Raw genomic sequence first — 20,120 nt, 5'->3', positions numbered from 1 at the left:
TTTTCTGATCCTACCTGGTTGGAGACTAAACAATATTAAAAATAGAAATCAGCCAAATCTAGCTTTTCCTTCCAACTAGAAAGTCTTATACAACAGCCTTTCCCCCTGTCCTGGGGTGGGCACCCTGCAGACCTAGAGCCAAAGGCAGCCCTCAGCCTAATTTCGAAAGACCTCCACAGATCATTTCAGATATCTGGCAAGAGTGATCTGTCCCTTCCCCAGCAGCCTCTTCTTGCCTTTAATTCCTCTGTAAAGACAACATATTTGCAGCAACAGCCCCCAGGACGGTAGATTTCTCTGCAAGCAAGCTGCTGACCCAGGTAAGAACTAGAAGATGTGGTCCCCAAGTCCTGACTAAGGAGGAGCAGAAATGTCTCACAGTAAGTTCACTGGCCCTTTGCCAGGCAGAACTCCAGTTGCTGGGAGTGATGATCCATTTGCATCTTTTCTTAATTCAAAAGAAAAATAAGGAACATGTGCAGCACCTACCATGAACACAAGTGCCCCTGTGAAAAGGTCAAGATGGTGACTCATGTTCTCCTTTTACCAAGAACTGCATAAAATCTTTTTAAAAAAAAAAAAAAACCGTAAGCCAGGACAATCAGATCATATTCATCATCATACCCTGCCCATCTGACTGGGTTACCCCAGCCACTTGGGTTGGCTTCCAACAGGGTATACAGAAATACCACCACCACCACCACAACAACCAGAACATCACACATTAAAAGCGTCCCAATCCAGTGCTGCCTTCAGGTGCCTACGGAAGAGCATATCATTATTTATCTCTTTAACATCTGACAGGAGGGTGTTCCACAGGGCGGGTGTGACCACCGAGAAGGCCCTCTGCATGGTTCCCTGTAACTTAACTTCTCACAGTGTGGGAACCGTCAGAAGACCCTCGGGGCTGACCCTTAGTGTTTAGGTTGAACGATGTGAGTAGAGACGCTTCTTCAGGGTCAAAGCCATTAAGCGCTTTAAAAGTCAACATCAACACTTTGAATTGTGCTCAGGAATATATTGGGAGCCATTGCAGGTCTTTTAGGACTGGTGCTATATGGTCCCAGTGGCCGCTTCCAGTCACCAGACTGGCAGCTGCAGTTTCCAAGTCACCTTCAAAGGTAGCCCCATGTACAGCACACCACAGTAGTCCAAGTGGGAGATGTACCACTCTGGTGAGACAGTACGCAAGCAGGTACTGTCTTGGTCGGCGTACCAGATGGAGCTGGAAGACAGCCACTCTGGACGCAGAATTGGCCTGCACCCCTATGGACAGCTGTGAGTCCAAAATGACCCCAAGGTTGAGTACCTGGTGCTTTAGGGACACGGTTACCCCATTCAGGACCTACCTGCCCCCTGCCTCCCAGAAACAGTACTTCTGTCTTATCAGGATTCAACCTCAATCCGTTAACTGCCACCCACCCTCCTCCTACTTCTCTCAGATCAAAATGAATCTATCACTCTCAGTGTGGCCAAGTACTGCGCTGCAACAAGCAATCACAGCCAGGAACTGACCTCAAGACGTTTTGTACTTTTCCTCTTTGGAGTACATGTTATGACTACAACTTTCAATAATATTCATTCCAATTTTACTTTTCTATATACTATTTCTATTTACTTTCTTTATTCTTTTCACTGTATTATACACATCTGGATAAGGTGTTCTATGTGCTTCTTGCTTTGATTTCTTAATAATAAAGATTAATAAAGTGAATAGTCCCTCCCAGTCCTGGCTCTACTTTCATCAGAAGAGCAGGGTTAATAATTGGCCTTTGAGCTTATCTCAGGAGCACTATGTGATCTAGTCTGCCTTTCTTCTCCCTTTTGTCTGGTCTATAGGGGACTAGGGAGGACAGGTGGGTTTGGGGTCCTGCAAAAGAAGACTGTTCCAAGCCCTCTAAGTGCTGCATGTTCTTTATATTTTTAAGTATCTTCCCTCCAGTACTGCTGAAGGAAGGGCATTTAGGTGCACCAGTGTGAAGTCTCTGCAATGCTTTTGGACCAAGAGTGCAGAAAGACAGTTAGCTGGTTTACTGAATTAGAGTGCTCCGTCAATTAGTGTGTGGTTGGGGGTTGAACCTAGATGATGTTGGCATTCAACATCTGCAAAACATTGCTTTGCAGTTGGAGGCGGTTGGAGGTTGGATGGCGGCTAACAGATTGAGGTTGAATCCTGACAAGACAGAAGTACTGTTTCTGGGGGACAGGAGGCGGGCAGGTGTGGAGGATTCCCTGGTCCTGAATGGGATAACTGTGCCCCTGAAGGACCAGGTGCGCAGCCTGGGAGTCATTTTGGACTCACAGCTGTCCATGGAGGCACAGGTCAAATCTGTATCCAGGGCAGCTGTTTACCAGCTCCATCTGGTACGCAGGCTGAGACCCTATCTGCCTGTGGACTGCCTCGCCAGAGTGGTGCTTGCTCTGGTTATCTCCCGCTTGGATTACTGCAATGCGCTCTACGTGGGGCTCCCTTTGAAGGTGACCCAGAAACTACAACTAATCCAGAACGCGGCAGCTAGACTGGTGACTGGGAGCGGCCGCAGAGACCACATAACACCGGTCTTGAAAGACCTACATTGGCTCCCAGTACGTTTCCGAGCACAATTCAAAGTGTTGGTGCTGACCTTTAAAGCCCTAAATGGCCTTGGTCCAGTATATCTGAAGGAGCGTCTCCACCCCCATCGTTCTACCCGGACACTGAGGTCCAGCACCGAGGGCCTTCGGGCGGTTCCCTCACTGCGAGAAGCCAAGTTACAGGGAACCAGGCAGAGGGCCTTCTCGGTAGTGGCGCCCGCCCTGTGGAACACCCTCCCACCAGATGTCAAAGAGAACAACAACTACCAGGCTTTTAGAAGACATCTGAAGGCAGCCCTGTTTCGGGAAGCTTTTAATGTTTGATGTATTATAGTATTTTAATATTCTTTTGGAAGCCGCCCAGAGTGGCTGGGAAGCCCAGCCAGATGGGCGGGGTATAAATAATAAATTATTATTATTATTATTATTATTATTATTATTATTATTATTATTATTATTATTTAGAGCCACTCTAGCCCTCTCCTATTCCAGAGAAGTGGCAGAGCCCAAGGCAAATCTGGATAGCTAGAGTTCAGACGTTTGATGAACAGCAAACTGAATGGTTTGTGGGGCTACTAAGCCAGTTGGATGTAAGGTTAGCGTTTGCCAAAAATTGAAAATAGCAAGCCAGTCCCTGGCTTCAGCTTTCTAAAGGCCTGCCTTCAGACACTGGGTGATGTCTGTCATGCCACAGGGTACCTGAAGAACAGCCTTCAGAAATCTGGATTGAACTGCTTTGATAGGTGTAAAAATGGAGTAATGGTTAAGCTGGGCCAATCAAGTGACTGCATATTTATTTTCAATAATAATAATAATAATAATAATAATAATAATAATAATAATTTTTTTATTTATACCCCGCCCTCCCCAGCCAAGGCCGGGCTCAGAGCGGCTTACAAGCAATAACAAAAACAAGATGAATGATTACAACTTAAAAACAAAAATAAAATACAACATTAAAATAATGGAACATTAAAATATTAAAATGTAGCCTCATCGCAGGAGGAGAAGGAAAAGAAAAAAGAAAGAGAGGGAGGGAGGGAATCAAATTGGCTCCAAGCCAAAGGCCAGGCAGAACAACTCTGTCTTACAGGCCCTGCGGAAAGAAATCAGATCCTGCAGGGCCCTGGTCTCATGAGGCAGAGCGTTCCACCAGGCCAGAGCCAGTGTTGAAAAGGCCCTGGCTCTGGTTGAAGCTAATCTAACTTCCTTAGGGCCCGGGACCACTAGGGTGTTGCTATTTATGGACCTAGAGGCTCTCCGTGGGGCATACCGGGAGAGGCGGTCCCGTAGATACGAGGGTCCTAGGCCATGAAGGGCTTTAAAGGTCAAAAGCAGCACCTTAAATCTGACCCTGTACTCCACCGGGAACCAGTGCAGCTTGAAAAGCACTGGGTGAATATGCTCCCATGGCAAAGACCCTGTGAGGAGCCTCGCTGCAGCATTCTGTACCCGCTGGAGTTTCTGGGACAGCTTCAAGGGCAGCCCCGCTTAGGCATAGAGAAACTATGTTATTTAGGAAATACAACCTTGGGAAAGTTTTAAGACTGATTAATGCATAAACATAATAAAATGTAGAGCACCGCTATTCAACACACCTGGTGATGGTTTGGGGTAAGGGGCTGAATCCTAACAGTGAGGAGAGCGGGTTGCAAAGATTTAGATTAGAAAGTACTTGGGAAGACCCATATTAATGCTTTGCATTATGTGACACTGAAATTCAGCATGAACTTCAGAGATCAATCAATAACCACATTTTTTTTTGCTTCTTCTATTTACAGCATGTCAACTCAGCATAATCCTGTAAACTTTCTCATGGATAAGTAACCAGTTATGAAGAAGATTTGGCATGAAACAACCTGAAGCCTTGAAAAGTCACTTCAGAAGTGCTTAGTAAGAAAAGTAACAAATTCTGACAAATGCAAGCATGCCAATCTTCAAATGATGTAACGCTACAATCCTAACCACACTTATTTGGGGGCACAGCACAGTGGTACCTCGGGTTAAGAACTTAATTCGTTCTGGAGGTCCGTTCTTAACCTGAAACTGTTCTTAACCTGAAACACCACTTTAGCTAATGGGGCCTCCCACTGCCACCATGCCGCCGCCATGCGATTTCTGTTCTCATCCTGAAGCAAAGTTCTTAACCTGAGGTACTATTTCTAGGTTAGTGGAGTCTGTAACCTGAAGCATCTGTAACCTGAAGCATCTGTAACCCGAGGTACCACTGTAATCTCCATTAAACACAGTGGGTGATATCTGTATAAAGCTGCACAGGATTGGTCTACAGGCAGGTCCTGCTATCCAAATAAAATGTGTTATCGGGAAACCTTTTGTTAGGCAAGCGGTCACATAAATAGTCAACTATTTCTAGTGATTCCTATAGGAAAATTTCTAATGTGTTCCCGACCAAGGAACTTTGATCCCAAAATGACAAAAACAACAACAACCTTGGGGAAGCCCTCTGAAACCTTGCAAAAGGCAACAAGGAAGGAAAAAAATGTTATCTTATTTGTCCAGTCTCTCATCCTTCCTCCCCTCTTCACCATGGTTTCTGATGAAAAGGCTGCTGAAAAAGTAAGCCTTGTTTAAAGAGGCTTATTTGTTTAACAGTACTACACACAGATCTGGCTGTTTAGATATTTGAATCTGCGATGTGCATAGCAAGATTAAAAGTACTACTTCCTCGTATTTTGATAAGTGATTTTTTTGTATACTAAGCGTTTGGATAGTGGGCCTTAAGTATAATTAGTGTAATTTACATAAGCCCATACAGGATAGGTTTACTCCAAGAAGTACTCACACTCCTTATTAGCATGTCATTGGAGCCCACTAGATAGCAACCTTGTAGCATCTTAAAGAACGAAAGTTTTCTTGTGGAGCATAACCTCACTGTCAAAAACATGAAGCGTAATTCTCATTTGGAAGACACAGATAGATAAAACATAAACTGGAGCTGCGAACAGAACCAAAAAAGCCATGACACACAAGAAACACAAATGGTCTGCAACACGTCTATGCCTTCTGAGCTCAGCGCACATTGTTGCATCTTGTGGCCTCACTCTCTATACCATTTCCCACCCCTCTGAACATGCATGCGTTAGTAGTGATTAGATCGATAAATTGGTCCCTCTCAACTCTACGATTCTATGTCCGAGTGCAGATTCAAACCCTGGTCTCCCAGGTCCAACCAGTGGCGTAGCGTGGGTTGTCAGCACCCGGGGCAAGGCAAGTAATTTGCGCCCCCTAACCCGTGGATTTGCGCCCCCTAACCCATGGATTTGCGCCCCCTAACCCTAACCCCCAGATGTTGCGCCCGGTGCGGCCGGCCCCCCCTGCACCCCCCACGCTACGCCACTGGGTCCAACACTGTCTAAATCCCACACTGGCTCCCGCCTGGCCACTCAGCACCTCTCGGTCCACTTCGCAGGGATGTTGTGAAGACAAGAAGGGGGAGAAGGAGGGAGGAACAAGGTAATCTGGGGTAATTTTCGGGGAGACAAGTCAGATGCATAATAAAACAAGCATGCTGTAATCTGCATTTCGTGCACACTGGGCCCAACAAAATTTGCAGCATCAGCACCATCATTATTCCGGGGGTGCCAACTATCACCATTATCATTAGTCTATGCCAACTTCCATTATGATCATTGCTGTATTCTATATCACCCAGGGGGTGCCCAACTTGAATAAAATATTGGGGGCCTCAGGGAAGCCCCATGGTGCGTGCACACACACACACACACACCCATTTGAATGGGAATTCCCCTCAAACTTCCCCCTCAAATATTTTATTGGGGGGGGACACACACACCAAAGGATCCCCTTCAGCTGAGGATCCCAGGGCTGCCTTTAAACACACACAAAAAGCACGCAACCACGCAACCTCCCTTAGGGGCCCCCAAGTTTCTTTGCACCCCCCCACTTTGAGCAAAGGGGAGCAGGCCCCAAAAGGAGAGGCGGGTGGGGGGAGGAAGAAGGAAGGACCCCCACCCCACCCCACCCCGCTCCAAGCCCAGCGAGGCCTGGTGAGACCGGAGGCGACGGTGGCAGCCTGTGCCCGGTGAGGAGGAGGAGGAGGAGGGTGTGAGGGCGCCTCTCCGTCTCCCTCTCTCCCCTCAGAAAGGCACCCATGGGCGCGAGGGAGCGCCTCCCCCGGGCAGGTAGGCCCAGCCGCCAGCCCGCCCTCTCCCAGCCACTCACTCGCTCGCTCGCTCGCTGGCTCCGCTTCCTCGCCTCAGCCGGGCCTTGTCGCCGCCGCCGCCGCCGCCTCTTCCTGCCTGGCCGCCGCCGACCACAGCGAGGCGGAGCGGGGCGGGGAAGGGGGCGGGCGCACGACAGCCTCGCGCCCGCCTACTGACGGCCGGAGAGGCCGCGGCGCGCCTTCCGCCTCCGCCGCCGGGCCGGGCCGGCATCTTCCTCAGGGAAGGGAGCCCGTCGGGGGCGCTGAGGCGGCGGGAGGGCCTGGCCCGCCGGACGCGAGAGGCTCCCTCAGCGATCCGCCCGCGCAGGAGCGATATCCTATATACTCACTTAAAAAAAATAAAAATACTGGTTTTCACAACATTAAAAACAAACAAACACATAAAACAAACAAACATAAATCATAACCTTATTAAAAATTGCACTTGTTAAGTGACTTCCTCGCTTCCCCATGGTTGAATTTCATTGCATGTCCTTTTAACGGTTTTCCAAATCACAGTTCTTAATTTAACTTAAACATTAACATCCTTAGATCTTCACGTTATGAAATCAAACATATTAATTCATCACTTAACTTAAAATCCTAAACCAATTAAGTATCTATTGTAGCCTTATGAGGCTTTGCCCTCGGGTGGGAAAAAATATTGCACCTGGGAAAGGGAAATGGGAGTCAACAGACACTCAAGGAATAGTTTCGGAGAAAAGGCTTTTATTTCTACCATCCATGAACTGGTAGAAGGAGCAAGTGTGATAGTTCACAAAAAGCATGCACGAGTTCACAATCATGTGCACAAGCATATACAGTGGTGCCTCGCAAGACGAAATTAATCCGTTCCGCGAGTCTCTTCGGCTATTGGTTTTTTCGTCTTGCGAAGCAACCCTATTAGCGGATTAGCGCTATTAGCAGTTTAGCTGCTATTAAAGGCTTAGCGGCTATTAAAGGCTTAGCGGATTAGCGGCTAAAAGGCTATTAGCGGCTTAGAAAAAGGGGGGGAGCGGAAAAAAATCGGAACACTTGCAAGACGTTTTCGTCTTGCAAAGCAAGCCCATAGGGAAAATCGTCTTGCGAAGCAGCTCAAAAACGGAAAACCCTTTTGTCTAGCGGGTTTTCCGTCTTGCGAGGCACCACTGTATACCCTTCCAGTTCCCTCCTCCTTTCTCCTCCCTCAGTCCTGCCCCTGAGTTCCTCTGAGCATGAACAGAAAGCTCCTGCTTTGGGACTCTTTTGGGACTCTTGGCGCCCTTCCCAGGAAAGGGGTTTCCGATTGTTCAGATATGTTTCAATCTCTTGTTCTGGCATGGTTCCCGGACAGAAAGCAAGCTGCAATGTGGTTCTTTAGCAAGGCCAGAAGGCATGAGAAAGGCCTGAGAAACAATGGACTGTTCTCTACCTTTGTTACAGCAGAGCGGAATGTTTCTGATGCTTAGCTGCTGAGAAAATGATTTTGAAAAGCTTTGAGAAGCTTTGAGCCTGCTTTGGTGGGGGGTGACTTCGGGCCTAGGTGAGGTCACCTGTCCTCACCTTCCTTCACTATATCGTATATTCTCTGCGCGCGCACACAAGTTTTCGGGGGCTTTAGTTTTGTTTTGTTTTTAGTTTCTTATTTATACTTTTCAAATTTATAAATTTCATTAGTTTGACAGTCAATTTAACATTTTCCAAATTTTGACTTCCTTCCCCCTCTTTCTGCGGTTCCTTAAATTATTATTTTTAAAAAAAGATCTTCTGCATATTCAAGTTGCTCTTTGATTTATCTCCTGCAAATATATACTCTTGTGAAACTGCAGGTTATTATTACATTAATGCTGCCAATGTTTTTTATCCGTTTACACTTTATCTGTAAATATTCAATAAATCATTTCCATTCTTTCTTTCTTTTTAAAAAAAGTTTATCTTGATTTCTTATTCTTCCGGTTAGTTTCGCCATTTCTGCAGATTCCACAAGTTTTTGTACCCATTCTTGTTTTTCTGGGACTTTTCTGCTTTTTTCCACTTTGGGGCAAATAACATTCTTGCTGCTGTAGTAGCAGACATAAATTTCTCCACAATTTAAGTAGTTCTGTCCCTATAATTCCCAAAAGAATTTAGCTCTTAAGTGCAACCCCCCCAAAAAAAAACCTGAACAACAGTGCCTCGTGCTGCAACATTTTGTTGCTGCTGCCATGCGACGTTCCTGCTCGCAAACTCCAGGTTGCAGATTTTCTCCCTTTGAGGAGAAAATCGGATTTCTTGCTCAGTCTCTGGGCCACAAGCCTGGTGGGTCAGGAACGAGCCCCTTCTGTTCCGGATCCAGATTTGGAACCGATGTGCATGGACACCTTGGGGTGGCACCCGGCAGAACTGCAGTAGGTGCAGAATGCTGCAGCACAATTGCTGACCAGAGTGAGGTCTGCACTGGTTGCAGGGCTTGAGTTCAAGGTTGGCGTATTAATAATAATAATAATAAATTTTATTATTTATACCCTGCCTGTCTGGCTGGGTTTCCCCAGCCACTCTAGGCAGCTCCCAACAGAATATTAAAAATACAGTGGTGCCCCGCAAGACGAATGCCTCGCAAGACGGAAAACTCGCTAGACGAAAGAGTTTTCCGTATTGGAGCTGCTTCGCAAAACGAATTTCCTATGGGCTTGCTTCGCAAGACGACAATGTCTTGCGAGTTCCTGCTGGTTTCCCCCCCCCCTTTTTTTCTAAGCCGCTAAGCCGCTTATCAGCTGATCCGATCAGCAGATAAGCCGCTAAAAGCCGCTAATAGCGCTAATCCGCTAATCCTTCAATGGGCTTGCTTCGCAAGACGAAAAAACTGCTAGACGAAGAGAATCACAGAACGTATTCTTTTCGTCTTGCGAGGCACCACTGTACAATCAAACATTAAAAACTTCCCTAAACAGGGCTGCCTTCAGATGTCTTCTAAAAGTCAGATAGTTGTTTATTTCCTTAACATCTGGTGGGAGGGCGTTCCACGGGGTGGGTGCCACCACCAAGAAGGCCCTTTGCCTGGTTACCTCACTTCTTGCAGGGAGGGAACCGTCAGAAGGCTTTCAGAGCTGGACCTGTGTCCGGGCTGAACGATGGGGGTGGAGACGCTCCTTCAGGTATACTGGGCCGAGGCCGTTTAGGGCTTTAAAGGTCGGCACCAACACTTTGAATTGTGCTTGGAAACGTACAGGGAGCCAATGTAGGTCTTTTAGGACTGGTGTTAAACGGTCATGGCGGCCACTCCCAGCCATAGCAAGCCATTAACGCCTCGGGAGCAGTTCATCTGAAAGATGGTCTTTACCCACAAGCGCCCACCCGGCTGTTTCGGATCAGCAGTGCCACATGATGCCCATTCCGTGTTGGTAAGAACTTGATCGTTTAGTGTGCCCTTTGGAACTCCCCGCTTGTTGAGATCAAGCAGGCGCCTCCATGGCACTGCGCAGCACGTGCTAAAAGCATTCCTGTTCAGACAATCCTACCCAGATGCTTAGAAAGCCAAGGTAGTTTAAATCTGTTTTAGTATTTTAAGTTTTAAAGTAGGGTTGTGAATTTTCCTCAGTCTTAACTATTCTGTCTTTCGTAAAAGCCATGTTGAGGGTTTTTTACAATCAAGCAGTGCGTGCATGCGCATAAAACGTTATGGTTTTCCCTCCTTCTATGGCCTTTGGATATAATATTGGGGAGAACAGAAGTTTGCTGTGGTTCTTCATTGTCTCTTCCTGTATGGCAGGTTTGTGGCACCTGTGGCCTTCCAGGTGTCCTCATCAAAATGCCATTCCATGTTGTCTTCCCATTTCCATTTCAGGCAAATATCTGCTAAGTAAACAAACAAACCCCCCAAGGAGAAGACATCCAACATCATCGAGGGAGCCACAAGTTCATTTTTCCTGCTGTGCGGCTTGTACGATCATGCAGAGCTGATGCCGTACTGTGATGGCCTGGGATTCGGACTCGGAGGCTGAACCTGAGGAATCCCAGTCTGCACAGGAGTCCCCGCCTCCAGAACCAGCTGAGCAGGGGCTGGGGCTTGAGCCTGAAGGGTCCTCACCTGTGCTGGATCCTCAGGTGCAGGCACCAGCTGAGTCTGCTCTGGCTCCTGAGGTGATGGAGGACCCATTGCCTGCAGGTGCTCCACTCTCAGCCCCGTCAGGGGGAAGCTGAGGTTGCCTCTGGGTCCGGTAACCCTCCAGCCTCTCCTGAGCTGCAGAGGCTCAGGGCAGAGAGGCGGAGGGAACTAAGTTCCCACAGGAGGAGTGCTCGCCTCCAGGCCAGGAGAGGCCAGTCACCTGTGGACCAGGGCTGCCCTATGCCTTGGGGCAGATAAAAGCCAGCCAGTCCCAGGTTGCGGGAGCAACATTCTTGGTAGCCTGTTCCTGCCTGCACCCTGTTCTGCTCTTCTGCCAGAGTTCCTGACCTCAACTGACTCCCTGCCTTGGAGCCCGCTTCAGCTTTGACGGACAGCCTCCTTGACCTCGGACTGTACACGGACTTCACCGCATGGTTAGCCCTCGGGACCAGCACACGTACTCTACAACAATTTGCAATTTGAGTCCTAAGTCACAGCTTGGTCCTGTGCAAAGTTAGGCAGACCTAAATCCCATTGAAGTGAGTGGGCCTAACCTAACCCAATCTGTTTGTTAAGGAAATCTCTTCTCTCTCTTTGGCAATCACTTGTAGCCGAGTAAGATAAACACAGTTTTAACAATGAGTCTGTAAGTAATTGTGGAGGCCAATTTTGGATCCACACTTCTGGATCCACATGTCCTTCCACAGTGGGGACATAGGTTTCCGGGCAGAAGTTGATGACGGTGTGGATTTGTTAAGTGTGCCTTCCTCTTAGCACGTTTCCCCCTTGCGTCCTGAGTTCGAGCGTCTTCAAATCCCATGACACCTTTGGTAACGGCTGTTCTCCAATTGGAGCGCTCGCAGGCAAGTGTTTCCCAATTGTTGGTGTTTATACTACATTTTTTCAGATTTGCCCTGAGACAGTCTTTGAACCTCTTTTGTTGACTACCAACATTACTCTTTCCATTTTTAAGTTCAGAATAGAGTAGTTGCTTTGGAAGATGATAATCAGGCATCCGCACGACACGCTCAGAAACCTCAGAGACTTGTGCTTCCCATGCGTAACGGCCTGGGTTCAGTCTTTGTCATGCGTGGAAACAAGGAAGGCCACTTTCAGACTGTCGCACCTCGACTGTGCGCTCTGCATTTTGCTGGTATGTGATTGAATCCCACGGCTGTAAACTCCATTGCAGTCAAATTAAATAAATAAACGCAACCACAGCAACAATCCCCCATGGAAAGGTCATAGGATTGGTGGAATTATTTTATATGCTTGCTATAAATTTGGGGGTGTCTTTATTGAAACAACATAGAACAAACTCGCCTGTAAGAAGCAAGTAACTGCGTCGGGGAATTGTGAGGCGAAAATAAGCAATCATTAACCCAACGGAGAAGATACTCTGACCTTATAATGGAAGCAAGTCCCATTATAAGTGAAATACAATCCCAGCAATATATTACCGAGAGAGGCCATGAAGATGGCTTAGGTTAAGAAGATTTGTATGTCGTTTCTAATTAAGGGCAGGATTTTAAGAAGCTTTCCTGACCTTGAAACCACCAAAGCTAAAATTGGAACTGTAATCCCCACTTCAAAAGGTCCAAGAAGTTGCTCCATTGTGCTATATGGGGAGACTCATTTCGGTGCTGTAAGCTTGTGTGGGAAGCCAGTGAATAGCCAGGCTTATGCAGTATAAACGGCTAACGAAACAGGGCACTGAGAACATAAAGGGCAAAACTGCATCCTTGGGAAGCTGTCACAGGCAATTTGGAGTCATCAAAAAAAAACACCTGGCCACCTCGCTGTTCGCTCCTAACTCCACCAGGTAATTTATGGACAACTTAAATAGAACCAGCTTTGGAGGAACCTGACTCTTGCATCCTTCGCTTGTGATTTTCAAGCAATAGGGGACATTGATTTTTAATTAAATCTACTTGCATTCAAAAGGTAGACTTCCCCGCTCAACATTGGGCAAGTCAGGGACTGAGCATGTGGGGCAAAAATGCACAGGGATGTTGCCGCTGCTTCCTATCCACAAATACACCAGAGCAGATCTTTAGAAAGTGGTAAATACTGATGAGCATTTAGCTCAGCATAACCTTGACTCTCATAACACCAGTAATAATACTAGTAATTATTAATAATACTATTACTAGTATCAAAGAAGGAACACATGAAAATTAAAATTCCCAACTAAGCCGATCTTTAAAATTCTTTATTTTTGCTATTAGGCAATCACATTTATCAAATATCACATATTAAATCATGAATCAAATTTGCATAGATTTGCCTACCTAAATCCATATCAAGAATAACCAGTAAACAAATTTATTTATTTTATTTCACAATAATTTATTTTATTTCGCTGCTTGATTGTAAACAAAAACCCCAACAACCTCAAAAGTGCTTTACACAAAGATAAAACAATGAAATCGAGGAAAATTCATGACCCCGCTTTAAAACATACCAAAGTTAAAATGCGAAAACAGATTAATAATAAGAAAAAAATGTTCAGCACAGCGCTGAGTTGTTTCTGTAGTCGTTTATGAAGTCTCCTGGGAAATCTCTACTTTCCAGAGACAGTGCAGTGTAGAGAAGTGTTGTACCTGAATAGTTCAACAAGCTCAATTCAAGGCGCTCCCCCCCCCCCATGATTTTCAATCCAATATCTTGGATTAGCTCAGAGTGGGGAACCATTAGCTCTGCTCTTGCCTTTTTCTTACTATATAAAATAACTCTTGAGTGTCATCACGTTGCAGTTTGCTTGGCCACAGACAGGTGGTGCTGCAAGCATGGCAACACAGAGTCACTCTACAATTCTATGGAAGAAGGTCTAAGAAGAGAGAAGAGGCTTAGCAATGAAAAAAACCACACTGAAAACAATTTGATCATTTACGAGAAGGAATGCGATGACAAAAGATAGGGGACCCTCCAAAAAATATACACCTCAGGTGTCAAAGGTTTTAGCTTTAGCAAGCAAAAGTGTCATGGAAGGCTCATTAGACGCACCAGTCAGGAAGTCAGACAATAATTTGATTGTTTCTTTTAAACAAGAACAGAACAGTAACAGGAAAGTGAACTATTTTCCTTGCCAATGAAAAACACTGTTCATTTCTGTTTGTTTGTTTTTTAAAAGGAGGTTCCTGACACTTTTAATCACACATGTAATATGGCAGCATTTCCTTGAGTGCTTTACTAATTGAGCAGCACACAGAATAAAATTATTAACAGAGAAAAAAATCGGCAACAAAACAAAAAAAAAATCCCTCTGAGACAACTGATCCTACGTTCTTCAGTTAGACCATGGAGCAGAATAGCTGGTGTTGTAAATAAAAATATGCCCTTTTCCCTTATGGGGTATCCAAGAGCCCATATAGAGTCCTTACATAGGTTCCCTATTGGTAGGAGAAAATAACAGAGGCCAACCAGAGAATATTGAGAAGCAAAGCAGCTAGTAAGCTTGATCTTTATTAATCTGTTGCAACAGGGTGCTCCCCTCACACGCAGGAGAGGAAGAGGACCCCTCAAAATTGCTGTGCAAGGGCTTATAAGGACTTTTGAAATTCCCATCCTCTAGATCAAGACCACCCCCAGGAACATTATGCATACATCACAGAAGGGGTGTAACCTAAGACCACCCCTCAGATACATCCCACCTACATCACAGAAATTTGTTGTTTTTCTCCTGTCACAGTTTATCTCCTGTCTGGCAAGTTACTTGATTGGATTGCCTGGGGAGCCTGGCCATTCTTTTGTAGTGGTAAAATACTTATTTCCTGGGCCAGGTCACAGGCTCACACCTTATTCAAACAGACATATCCTTGAGACAGGATTTGTGAGGAAAGAGACAATGGGGAGGCTTTTCCAGTTTAACTTTGCAGAGAAAGGATTTGGTCAGTTTAGGAATCAAAATGGTTCCAGGTTGGTCTTCCTGTGTTGATCTATGTATGTGCAGTTATGAACATTACCATATATCTAAGACCATAAAATTCCTATCACACTGGTCATAGGGACAGCCTATGACCCTTTAAAAATCTACAGTTATCTCAATATCCCCACTGCCACCTCTTCCCCCCCCACCCCACCCCAGTTATGCTTCTTGCGGCACTTCATAGAGGTCAGAAACATGTAGATGTTCCTGGCAGGCAACAGATTAATTATTTGTTAGACAAACCACCTCCCTGGGAGTATCGGAGAACAATTTTATCCTTTATCCTGCTGATGCCTCCAGCCCAGTCACATGCCAGCTTTAAGGGTTGCTTTGGAAACTGCTCTCTGGGAGGTGAGGGACTCTTGGGTTCAGTTAGCACCACAAATGGGCGGAAACAAACAGATGAAGCACCTTTGGGCAGGGGGGTGCAGCAGCTTCATAGCATAGCTTTGTGAAAATCGACCCATCTTTCCTGCTTTTGGGCGAAGAGAGTTTCGCACCTCAGCGCAGCACACCTGATTCTGCGGCACATGAGGTATGGCAGAGTTTTTACCAATCCGTAAAGTGAGCCAAATGCTGTAAAATGCATTATGAACAAAATAGAATCATGAGACTCATCTATGAAAGGGAGAGAGGGTTGATATTTTGTAACTTGAATTTCGTTGTTTGGGTGGGGCTGAGTGAGCTTTGTATTCTATGGCTAGAGACACCGGCGGTTGTTCACAAAAAATACACCTTAGCCTCTTCACTGGTTTATTTCCTCAGGACACAATACATTCTGGAGTTTGGGGCTGGGCTGCCATCAGTGTGCTGACGACACCCAGCTCTATCTGTTGATGGATGGCCATCCTGACTCAGCCCCAGACACACTGACCAGATGTTTGGAAGCTGTGGCTGGATGGTTACGTGGGAGCCGGTTGAAGTTAAATCCTTCGAAGACAGAGGTCCTTTGGCTGGGAAGGGACGATATGGGATTGAGAGGGAGCAACTCCCATCTCTTGCGGGGGCGCAATTAGTGCCAGCACCATCCGTTAAGAGTTTGAGTGTAATCTTCAACACCTTCCTTTCCATGGAGGCGCAGATTACAGCTATAACAAAGGCGGCATTTTTTCATCTCCACCAAGCTAAGCAGTTGGCTCCTTACCTCTTTCGCCCTGACCTAGCCACTGTGATCCATGCGATGGTCACCTCCAGACTGGACTATTGTAACTCACTCTACATGGGGCTGCCCTTGAGACTAACCTAGAAACTCCATCGGGTGCAGAATGCCGCGGCGAGACTCCTTACAGGGTCTCTGCCACAGGATCACATTCATCCAGTGCTATACCAGCTGCACTGGCTCCCAGTGGAGTACAGGATCAGGTTTAAGGTGCTGTTTTTAACCTTTAAAGCCCTATACAGCCTAGGACCCTCGAACCTACGGGACCGCTTCTCCTGGTATGTCCCATGGAGGACCTTACGGTCTTCAAATAAAAACATATTGGAGATCCCAAGCCACAGGGAGGTTAGGCTGGCCTCAACCAGAGCCAGGGCTTTTTGGGCTGTGGCTCAGATCTGGTGGAACTCTCTGTCACAAGAGACTAGGGCCCTGCGGGACTTGACATCTTTCCGCAGGGCCTGCAAGACGGAGCTGTTCCACCAGGCCTTTGGCCAAGGCACAGCCTGACCCCCTTCTCTGGTAATCCTCACAGAACTCTAGCCCAATGGTTGCCATTAATTTGATTTGAACTGATTTTATAATGAATTGATTTTAGAATGCTGTGTTATTTTACTGTTGTTAGCTGCTCTGACCCCAGCTTCGGCTGGGGAGGGCTGGATATAAATAAAATTTTATTTTTATTATTTTTATTATTATTCCCAATACTGAATGCACAGAAGCAGCATGCCACCATACCTTAAACCAGGTGGTGGTGGTGAGAGTCTATGGCAGATCAAAAGCCAAATTCTGTGCCCCTGTGTCCCTGCCTGCCTACTCAATTCTATATTTTTGACCAACAGTGGCTCTGCAAAAGTCAAAAGGGTCAGTGGCACCCGCAGCGTGCATGAACAGCACACTGTGTGTCTATACAGAAGGCACTCAGAGCTGCAGTAAGCCAGCTGTTCTTTCACTGTGACCTGGGCAAAAGTTGGAAGTGGGCCACTTTTTCCTTTTATCGCCCATTGACTGCAGTGGCAAGGAATTTCTCACACCATGATGTCATCTTTCCACCTCAAGGAGCCTACAGTGGTACCTCGGGTTAAGAACTTACTGTATTTTTCGCTCCATAGGGCGCACCTGACCATAGGACGCACCTAGTTTTTAGAGGAGGAAAATACGGAAAAAAATATTCTGAATCAAATGTTGCACTAAACTATTTAAAGCAGCAAAGCGGGCGGCTCCTGTCCGCTTTGCTGCTTTAAACTGAGCCTCAGAGGAGGGTAGGAAGGGGAGCCATGGCTTATCTAAGTCCAGTTATAATAATGTTGAGCCTGACTTATGGCCATCGAGATTAGCCTGGCCGTCCCAGTGGAAATCTGGGGAGGCTGAGGTGGACTTTCCAGTGGTCAAAGTGTGGTTGTGTCTTCCTGCCCGGCATCTATTTCCTGCCCTCTTTCCCCCTGCACCCTGCTTCGAGGGAAGGAAGCGGAGCCATGGATCCTCTGCTCGCAACTGCAGTGGATTCCCTCCACTTTGAAGCAGGAAAGTGGGAGAGAAGCTGCTTACACGAATGTAAGCTGCTCCCCTCCCACTTTGCTGCTTCAAAGGGAGCCCAGGAGGAGGGAATCCTCTGCAGCCACAAGCAGTGGAGGATCCATGGTCCCCTTCCTTCCCTCCTCCGTAGTTGCTTTGAAGCAGGAAAGTGGGAGAGGAGCTGCTTACATGAGTGTAAGCTGCTCCCCTCCCACACTGCCGCTTCAAAGGGAGCCCGGGAGGAGGGAATGTGCTGCAGCTTCCCCCACCTCCCGCAGAAGACGCACGCTCTTTAAAGGGGCTGCGCGGCTTATCCTGGCTTTTCTAGGAGGTGGGGGGATTCCCCCCGCGCAGCATTTAAAGAGGGCGCCACTCTTGGGGGCTTTTCCCTGAGGAGGGAGAAGGGACTGATGTGGCCAATCAATCCCTTCTCCCTCCTGGGGAAAAGCCCGCAAGAGCGCACAAAGCACTCTTGGGGGCTTTTCCTGCCTGCCTCCCCCCTGCATTCGCTCCATAGGACGCAAACACATTTTCCCTTGCTTTTTAGGAGGGAAAAAGTGCGTCCTATGGTGCGAAAAATACGGTGATTCGTTCTGGAGGTTTGTTGTGGGGGAGGAAGGGAAAGGAGAATGTTAGCCGCTTTGAGACTCCTGAAGGGGAGTGAAAGGCGGGATATCAAATCCAAACTCTTCTTCTTCTTCTTCTTCTAAACCTGAAACTGTTCTTACAGGGGTAGGCAAACTAAGGCCCGGGGGCTGGATGTGGCCCAATCGCCTCCTCAATCCTGCCCGTGGACGGTCCGGGAATCAGCGTGTTTTTACATGAGTAGAATGTGTCCTTTTATTTAAAATGCAACTCTGGGTTATCTGTGGGGCATAGGAATTCGTTCATATTTTTTTTCAAAATACAGTCCAGCCCACCACATGGTCTGAGGGACGGTGGACTGGCCCACGGCTGAAAAAGGTTGCTGACCCCTGCCTTAGATGTTTGCTGCCACTCACCTTTTATGTCTCTGAGGCCTTCCAGAAGATTATAATTCCATAATGATTTAGCATTTTTAACCTTCATGACAGCAGTTTACTCTTCTGTTTTAATTGCAGAGGTGCTCCCATGCCTGTATAATTAGAAGACCTGCATGTCAAGAGAGCCTACGGTATATTTCACACCATCAATAAATATGTAATAGAAATATAGGAAGGTGCCTTAATTATAATCGTCCATTGGTTGGCTTGTGACTGCTTGTTTATTCCACATATATCAACATATATTCTCCGTTGCAGAATAGTTAATCAATATTGAGCTGGAGAAAGCAGCCGGTGGCAGTCTGGGACTTGCTTTGGTGGAATGACCAGGCAATCGTGAGAAAAGCTGCCAGCCAAGTCTCCAGGTGGGTAGCATCTTACTGAAGGTAACATTTGGATCCCATTGAAATTAATGAGACTTACATCATCGCTAACTTGTCACATTCATTTCAGTAGGGATTCAGTTAATCTAACGTAGTTTGGAACCAACCCGTTCCGCTACTCCAAATGATAGAGATTTGTGTATCTCTTGTCAAGAGCTGGATAACTCAACTGGTTAAAGTGTGGTGCTGTTAACACCAAGGTTGCACGTTTAGGAATAGCTGCATATTCCAGCATTGCAGGGGGTCAGAGTAGATCAGGCATCCCCAAACTCGGCTCTCCAGATGTTTTTGGACCACAACTCCCTTCATCCCTAGCTAACAAGACTAGTGGTCAGGGATGATGGGAATTGTAGTCACAAAACAATTGCAGGGCCGAGTTTGGGGATGCCATTTGAATTAAAGTGCCTGTGCTTCTTTCCTTTGGGCTTATTCTGCCCTTCATAATGTTAAGCAGTGTTCGGAGCCCCCATTGTTCTAGACGCGTTTTGTGACAGGGAATTTCATCAGCACAAGCAGTTTCTGAGCTCTGGGTGCGGTACTGCGCCTAAGATTTCGGATTAAAACTGTAGAGTGGAAGGAGAGAAGGACTTTTTTCCTGCCTCCCCAATTATAGCTACCCTACAATGCACCTGACCATAAGACGCACCTAGTTTTTAAAGGAGGAAAACAAGAAAAAACATATTCTGAATGAAACAGTGGATGTATGATTTTTGTAGTTCATGCTGTGGCCACAGACATGTGATTTGACGGTGAGTTTGGGGTAGCCCAATGCAAAAATCCTGAGGATCCATGTGGATCCGTGCTTTGTAACCATGTTTTTGCGCCATTGTGGCGCCACGAAACAGTGGATGTGTGTTTTTTCTTGGTGCAGGCTGTAGCCATGGACATGCTATGTGATCTGATGGAGAATTTAGGGTGACCCAGTGCAAAAACCCTGAGGATCCATAAGCTTTTACCTCCCCCCTCCCAGGCAGCCTCCTTTATATCTAGAGTCCCTTATCCCTCCCGATCGCTTGCTGATCAGCTGCTCAGCGGCTTTGATTCAACACCTCTTTCCCTCTTGTTTGCCTTAGTTTCTTTTCCTTAGCTGCAGCAGTTTTTTGCTCCTCCTTTTCTTCTAATTTTTCTCCTCATTGCTTTAGTCTTCCTGTCTCCTCTTCTTGCAAGTTTGCTGTCTCTACCTCCCCCTTCCCAGGCAGCCTCCTTTATCGCTAGAGTCCCTTAACTCGCCTCCCGATCGCTTGATCAGCTGATCAGCGGCTTTGTTTCAACACCCCCTTTCCTGTTTCTAAAAAA

At 46.7% G+C, this 20,120-nt stretch overlaps 1 protein-coding gene across 4 annotated transcripts in view; it reads right to left on the bottom strand.

Moving 5' to 3' along the window:
- The window catches only part of MAPK8 (mitogen-activated protein kinase 8), a 30,361-nt gene extending 23,455 nt beyond the window's left edge, over positions 1-6,906 (bottom strand). For 2 of the 4 annotated variants that reach the window (XM_082223225.1, XM_082223223.1), the window contains exon 1: positions 6,778-6,906. The gene's annotated coding sequence lies outside the window, so the exon portion shown is untranslated. The remainder of the gene's footprint in view (positions 1-6,777) is intronic. The other 2 variants (XM_082223226.1, XM_082223224.1) reach the window with 2 other exon arrangements.
- Positions 6,907-20,120: the final 13,214 nt, after the last annotated feature.

The sequence above is a fragment of the Podarcis vaucheri genome (genome assembly GCF_965113315.1).
Source record: "Podarcis vaucheri genome assembly, chromosome: 5".
Classification (NCBI taxonomy): Eukaryota; Metazoa; Chordata; class Lepidosauria; order Squamata; family Lacertidae; genus Podarcis; species Podarcis vaucheri.
This window is presented reverse-complemented; position numbering and strand designations above follow the sequence as displayed.